Source organism: Haplochromis burtoni, unplaced genomic scaffold (genome assembly GCF_018398535.1).
Source record: "Haplochromis burtoni strain Fernald_Lab_line unplaced genomic scaffold, NCSU_Asbu1 Contig_1865, whole genome shotgun sequence".
In the NCBI taxonomy this organism is placed as follows: Eukaryota; Metazoa; Chordata; class Actinopteri; order Cichliformes; family Cichlidae; genus Haplochromis; species Haplochromis burtoni.
This window is the reverse complement of record NW_024584226.1, coordinates 6,116-12,683: the sequence shown is the minus strand read 5'-3', so window position 1 is coordinate 12,683 and position 6,568 is coordinate 6,116. Positions and strand designations below refer to the sequence as shown.

The window sequence follows — 6,568 nt, the reverse complement described above, 5'->3', positions numbered from 1 at the left end:
TTTTTCAGGAGTTGAACACTGACAGGTGTAGCTCCCACTGTCCTCTGATGTTAAATTGATCAGGTGGAGAAACTCAGTCTGATTTTCCTTCATCAGCGTGAACCTGGAGTCACATTTGTTCCCAAAGCCCTGTCCATATTCATACAGCAGTCTACAATTTTCTCCTCCACTTCTCTGAGTTCTGATCGTACAAACGATCAGTGTGATGATTCTCTGTGTTTCATTGGTGCATATTTGAGTGACATCTGGTTGTTTCCCAATTGTTTTCACAACAGTTTCTACAATCAAAAAAAAAAAAAATAGAGGCTGAAGTATCATTAAAAAATCAATGTTACTTTATGAATCAGATTTTTACATTACCTCCCCCTAAATCTTCTGAGCTTGCAGTTAGTGGTAGAAGAAGAATTAAGTACAACTTCAGTGCATCCATATTTGTCCAGGTGTCAGAGTAACAGTGTAACTGCTGCTGACAGTACAGATGATGATGTACTGAACAGAGTTATAGACCTTAAAGTAGCATCACTCACAGAGGTACATGCTGGTGAGGGTATTTCTGTAAAGGAAGAGCGTGTACATGACTGCCTGTTCCTTTGTATTAAAACACTCTTACAGTGAAAGAGGTACATGCTGGTGAGGGTATTTCTGTAAAGGAAGAGCGTGTACATGACTGCCTGTTCCTTTGTATTAAAACACTCTTACAGTGAAACGCTGAGCAGACTCACATAAAAACATAAAACATACGCATTTGCTCATTTTCATGTCAGTGAGTGTAATAATAAAAGGTAAAGAAAAATAAAATGAAAAACAGTGCCACACTTTATGTGTCAGCCGGTAAGACCAAACTGTGCTTTACTTGTATCAAGCTTTTCTTTACCACCGGCCTGACAGTTTCATGAATGCTCTTTATATGACCGTAACTTTTTACTGTTTGTGATGAAGACACATTTCAAGTAGTTTCAGAAAGAAGAGAAGCTTTAGTGGCATCTTCAGTGTATCACTGTAGCATCAAGCATTCACACAGGTTGTATAGCTGGCAAGATTCATATAGAATGAGTCATAATGCTAAAAGTGACTCTTTGATTTTTGTGGTCTTCACATGTTTAGAGCAATGAACTTTGAGCTAGAGCACTGTGCACTCAACAACGTGATGCTGACCCCGCTACTTAATAAAGAGATCTGTGTGTGTGCGTGCGTGCGTGCGTGCGTGCGTGCGTGCGTGTGTGTGTGTGTAAATATGTAAGTTATGCAATAAAGTTCTGAAATAAATATCCATATTTCTGGATTTGACAATTACTCACATAAACTTCATGTATAGATACTGTAGATGTTTCTGAGCTTAAACCATTACACTGAAAAAGGAGATATGTCAGCATTATTGAAATATAAATTTAAATATATGCAAGTTAAAAATATTGAAGAACGGATGTTTTAGAACACATTCAACAGAAATATGTGGAGCAATCAAGTCATTTTTCACTTATTCCATTTATTTTGACATTATCTCACTGTGAATAACTGAAAGCAAATATTTATACAGTCCCAATCAAAAATTTAAGACCACTTGAAAAATTGTAAAAATAAATAAATAATAAATCATATTTTGCATGGTTGGATCTTAACAAGGTTCCAAGTAGAGCTTCAACATGCAACAAGAAGAAATGGGAGTGAGACAAAACATTTTTTTGAGCATGTAATTTATTGAAAACAGCGCTTAAACTCAAACAAGCTGTTTTACAGCTGATCAAAAGTTTAGGACCACATGCCTTTAAAGGCCAAATCTGTGCAAAAATGTGGATCATTGTCATTTCTGTCATGTAGTCACACTGTCATTACGTTCTGATGGCAAAGGCAAAACAACTTTCCTTTCTTGAACGCGGTCAGGTTGTTGAACTGCATAAGCAGGGTCTCTCGCAGCGCGCCATCGCTGCTGAGGTGGGATGCAGTAAGACATTCATTTGGAATTTCTAAAATGAGGGTTATGGATCAAAAAAGTCAAGATCCAACTGGCTGTCTGTTAAGACACTGGATGATCCTCTATCCAAATTAAAAACTGACGCTGATTAAATGTTATATGTTTTCATACAGTCAGCACGGTGGCACGGTGGTTAGCACTGTTGCCGCACAGCAAGAAGGTCCTGAGTTCAATTCCACCATCAGGCCGGGGTCTTTCTGTGTGGAGTTTGCATGTTCTCCCCGTGTTTGCGTGGGTTCCTCCGGGTACTCCGGCTTCCTCCCACCGTCCAAAGACATGCAGCTTGTGGGGATAGGTTAATTGGATAATCCAAATTGCCACTAGGTATGAATGTGAGTGCGAATGGTTGTCTGTCCCTGTGTGTTGGCCCTGCGACAGACTGGCGACCTGTCCAGGGTGTACCCCGCCTCTCGCCCTATGACAGCTGGGATAGGCTCCAGCCCCCCCGCGACCCTGGATAGGAAGGAATGATGATGCGGATGGATGTAACTTAATTATGCTGAAAATCGTGTCCTAGCATCAGCTGTAAGTGCTCTAAGGTGTCATGTTTACTGAGTCAAATCAACTCTGACTTCAATGAGCCACAAAACAGACATTTCTGTTGAACTTCTGGCATCTAACACTTAAAAAAATCTGAATAATAAACTTGAATTTGAATAATATGTAAAGAAACATTGTGATAATAATTTTATCATATTTCTAACATGTTCTGCACACATCACACACTACGTTATCATATCTGAGGTATTCAAAGCACAGTTTACAGTTTCTACTGACATTAAACAGTTAAAACAGTCATTTATATGAAAAACAAAGTGAAATCAGGTGTAATCGCTTGTATAAGCCTGGACATCATGTTGTTTATTATTTAAACTGATGAACGAGGAAAAAGCAAGACAACAAATCAACCATGTAAACAGTTCAATGTCCTTTTAATAGAGTGGGAAGAAGTGACATTCCACAGTGACAGGTAGTTCCATCGGGAGCTGAACACTGACAGGTGTAGCTCCCACTGTCCTCTGATGTGAAATTGATCAGGTGGAGAAACTCATCAGCGTAAACTTGGAGTCACATTAAAGCCCCGTCCATATTCATACAGCAGAAAACAATTTCCTCCTTCCATTCTCTGAGTTCTGATCTTACAAACGATCAGTGTGGTGATGTTCTGTCTTTCATATTTGAGTGACATCTGGTTGTTTCCAGTTGTTTTCACAGCAGTTTCTGAAACCAGTAACAATAATACAAACAGCCTGAATGATTTGAACCAGAGGCTCGAGTAGCATTAAAAAATAAATATTACATTATGAAAACATTACCTCCTCCTAAATCTTGTGAGCATGCAGTTGGTGGTAGAAGCAGAATAAAGTACAGCTTGAGTGCATCCATATTTGTTCAGGTGTCACAGTCACTGCTGCAGACAGTACAGACGATGTTGTACTGAGAGTTGTTAATAAACCTCAAAGAAAGAAGCTTCTATAAAGGAAGTGCATGCACGCGACTGCTTCTGCTGTCATATTAAAACTATGTCAAAGTGAAGCACTAAGCAAACTCAAGGAGTTACATAAAACTCTTATATCTCTCACAGCGTTTCATGCGGGTAGAAATCTTCTGCAAAGGGAAGTATATGGATGATCACTTCTGCTTTAAGTTAAAGACCCTCTGAAAGTAAAACACTGAGCAGAATCACACACAAAAACTAAACATACTCATTTTCATCTCAGTGGGCGTGTCACACACAAAACTGCCATGTTTGTTGACATTTACACACTCAAGATTTAATATATAGATAATATCTTCACAGCTAAAACAGAATTAGATTCAGAAGCAGCACAGCAGAGTTTCTGTGTGACCATACTGATCAGGAAGTAACTGTGGCTGTGAGGATGATGTAGAACTATTTATAGAAAAAAAGACTCGTACCCCTCAGTAACACCTCAAATTCTCCTATGTTTGGATGCCTTAAAGGTTAAAATAGTGAGTAAACAGATGAATACAGAAGAGAAACCAGGAAGAGTTTTTAACTGTTTTGTTCTAGTTTAGAAACAAACTCGTGTCTGGAATTAAGAGCTGACGATGGTGAAATGTTAGTTTTCATAAACTTTCAAATACACAAGGATTCATATTGACACAGTTACTTTGTATTTGCAAAAGGACACATCTGTGAACCTGTTTAGTTAGTTAGTTGTTATAAAACATGTATCCAGTATGAAAGAGACGTCTTGTCATAAAAATATTTATATCAGAGCAATATTACTCATGTGTCATGTGCAGTTTTACATGTTTCAAAATGTTTCAATATTGCAAAAATAAAAGCGTTTGACTATCAAGGCTGACAGCTTCTGTTCTCCTGGCTGAATAATCACAACAGCAGACACTTAATATTCTTAATTTGTAGTGATGTCGTGCTGAGCGGTGATCTGAGGTGATAGTTTGGTAGAGATCATTTGTTGGATGCTGAAGGTTTGTGTAAGAATCATCTTGGACATCTTCATCCTGTCAGAAGATAATATTCAAACTCATACAGCATAATTATATTAAGTCTGACTTAATTATGTTGCAAACATGTTACTGCTGAATAAAATCACTTTTTATTTTATTTGGACATTTTCATCCTGTAAAATAAAATTAAAAGTCTGATAAAAAAAACTCAAGGTGACCAAAGGTGTGTTGAATCAAAGTAACTTCACAAAAACAGCCTCAGCCAACATTTTGAAATAGAACTGGATATAAAACAAACTTTAAACCTGCTGCTTTGTCTTTACAAGGAAATTACTCACCAAAGAGCCGTGAGTCTCCTTCACTGACAGTCCAGATGTTTCTGACCTTGAACAGCCACTTTGGATAACAATGATGTAGCATTACTTTTTTATGATCAATATATCTGATAAATTATTAGCAGGCAGCTAATTGACTTTAATTCACTTAAACATGAGAACAGCAGGGCAAGACGTTACATCAAAATTACCTTCAGCTAAAGTGGATTAACCAAAATGAAAAGAGAATCACATGTTTTAAAGTTATGAAGCGTGTTAAAAGGTAAATCATGAAACATGTGAAACACAGCTCTGACAGTAGTTTCTCACCTGTCGCACAGTCGTGCGTAAATAAATCCAAAGATAACTAAACTCACAATGATGAACACGGTTACACAAATCAGTGTAAGAGGAAGTGTTTCTGTTCCAGACCTGCTGCTTAGTTCTGTATGAGGAGAGAAGCAGTTGTTAGAAACATGGATGTAGTATTTGCATTACAACTGAGCAAAGGTTAAGTGTGATGTATGACTATTGGCCTCAAAGTTAACAAATCCTTAAGGTCGCCTTCTAAAATCAGTACAGACTTTATATTGCTAAATAATTTATGGTTAAAAGAAGAAGAACGTTGTTGTTTTTACCTTGTTTACCTTCCACAGTGACATTAAGATGGAGAATTTTTGTTTTTTCAGGAGCTGAACACTGACAGGTGTAGCTCCCACTGTCCTCTGATGTTAAATTGATCAGGTGGAGAAACACCGTCTGATTTTCCTTCATCAGTGTGAACCTGGAGTCACATTTGTTCTCAAAGTCCCGTCCATAGTCATACAGCAGACTACAATTTTCTCCTCCACTTCTCTGAGTTCTGATCTTACAAACGATCAGTGTGATGATTTTCTGTGTTTCATTGGTGCATATTTGAGTGACATCTGGTTGTTTCCCAATTGTTTTCACAACAGTCTCTGAAATCAGTACCAATAATAGAAACAGTATCAATGATTTAAACCAGAGGCTGGAGTATCATTAAAAAATAAATGTTCCATTATGAAAACAGTTTTTACATTACCTCCTCCCAAATGTTGTGAGCATGCAGTCAGTGGTAGAAGCAGAATTAAGCACAGGTTTAGTGCATCCATGCTCGCCAATATGTCCGATTTGCAGTGTAAGTGCTGCTGATAGTGCAGAAGATGATCCGCTGAAGAAAGGAGGACAAACAATGTGCTTCATAAACCTCAAAGTATTGGCTCTCATGTGTCTTGCGTACGTCTTGTGCGAACACTTCTCAAAAGGAAGTGCACCTACAACACTGCTTCTGCTTCCGTATAAAGACACTCTAAAAGTGAAACACTGAGTGGTCTCATGTCCAAAAAAAGAAAACACAACAACTTTTAAAACAAAGTTGTTTTTTGCTTTTAGTCCAACATATAATTTCCTTTACAAAAGCAGGACTGAAGAGCAGAAAAGCAATGAGGCTGATGATTGTTGTTATCAGTGATTCAAACCTACAACTCATTTAAATTCACACAAGCTATTGTACTATTTATATAATGCAGCACACATTCATGCTGTATATTTCATATTTATGTTAACTGACCTGCTTCCCATGTTTGTTTGGCTCCTGCCTGGAGTTGTGTTCATAAAGAAGCAGGTCACATAATGTTACACAGGTTACATTCCTCCTCTGCTCTTCTGTGGTGACGTTCAGATTATCAGTGTGATACTCGGTGTTTCATGTTCGACTGACATTTGCTGAACTAACAAGAGTGTCTGTGATAAGTCAGGAACTTTTAATATGAAATACAATGTAAATAAGCATTTTATTTTAGTTAATTGTTTGAAAATGAAG

General features: G+C 37.7%; 2 long non-coding RNA genes across 2 annotated transcripts; both read right to left on the bottom strand.

The window, feature by feature from the left end:
* LOC121813535 lies at nucleotides 1–581 on the bottom strand. Its single transcript, XR_006053755.1, has 2 exons — nucleotides 361–581; nucleotides 1–278 (listed from the first exon to the last, which is right to left on the bottom strand). It is a non-coding gene; the product is annotated as an uncharacterized LOC121813535 (long non-coding RNA).
* Nucleotides 582–2,646: 2,065 nt separating this feature from the next.
* Nucleotides 2,647–6,014, bottom strand: LOC102295893. Its single transcript, XR_006053757.1, has 6 exons — nucleotides 5,789–6,014; nucleotides 5,364–5,684; nucleotides 5,056–5,170; nucleotides 4,750–4,807; nucleotides 3,289–4,465; nucleotides 2,647–3,193 (listed from the first exon to the last, which is right to left on the bottom strand). It is a non-coding gene; the product is annotated as an uncharacterized LOC102295893 (long non-coding RNA).
* Between the last annotated feature and the right edge of the window lie 554 nt (nucleotides 6,015–6,568).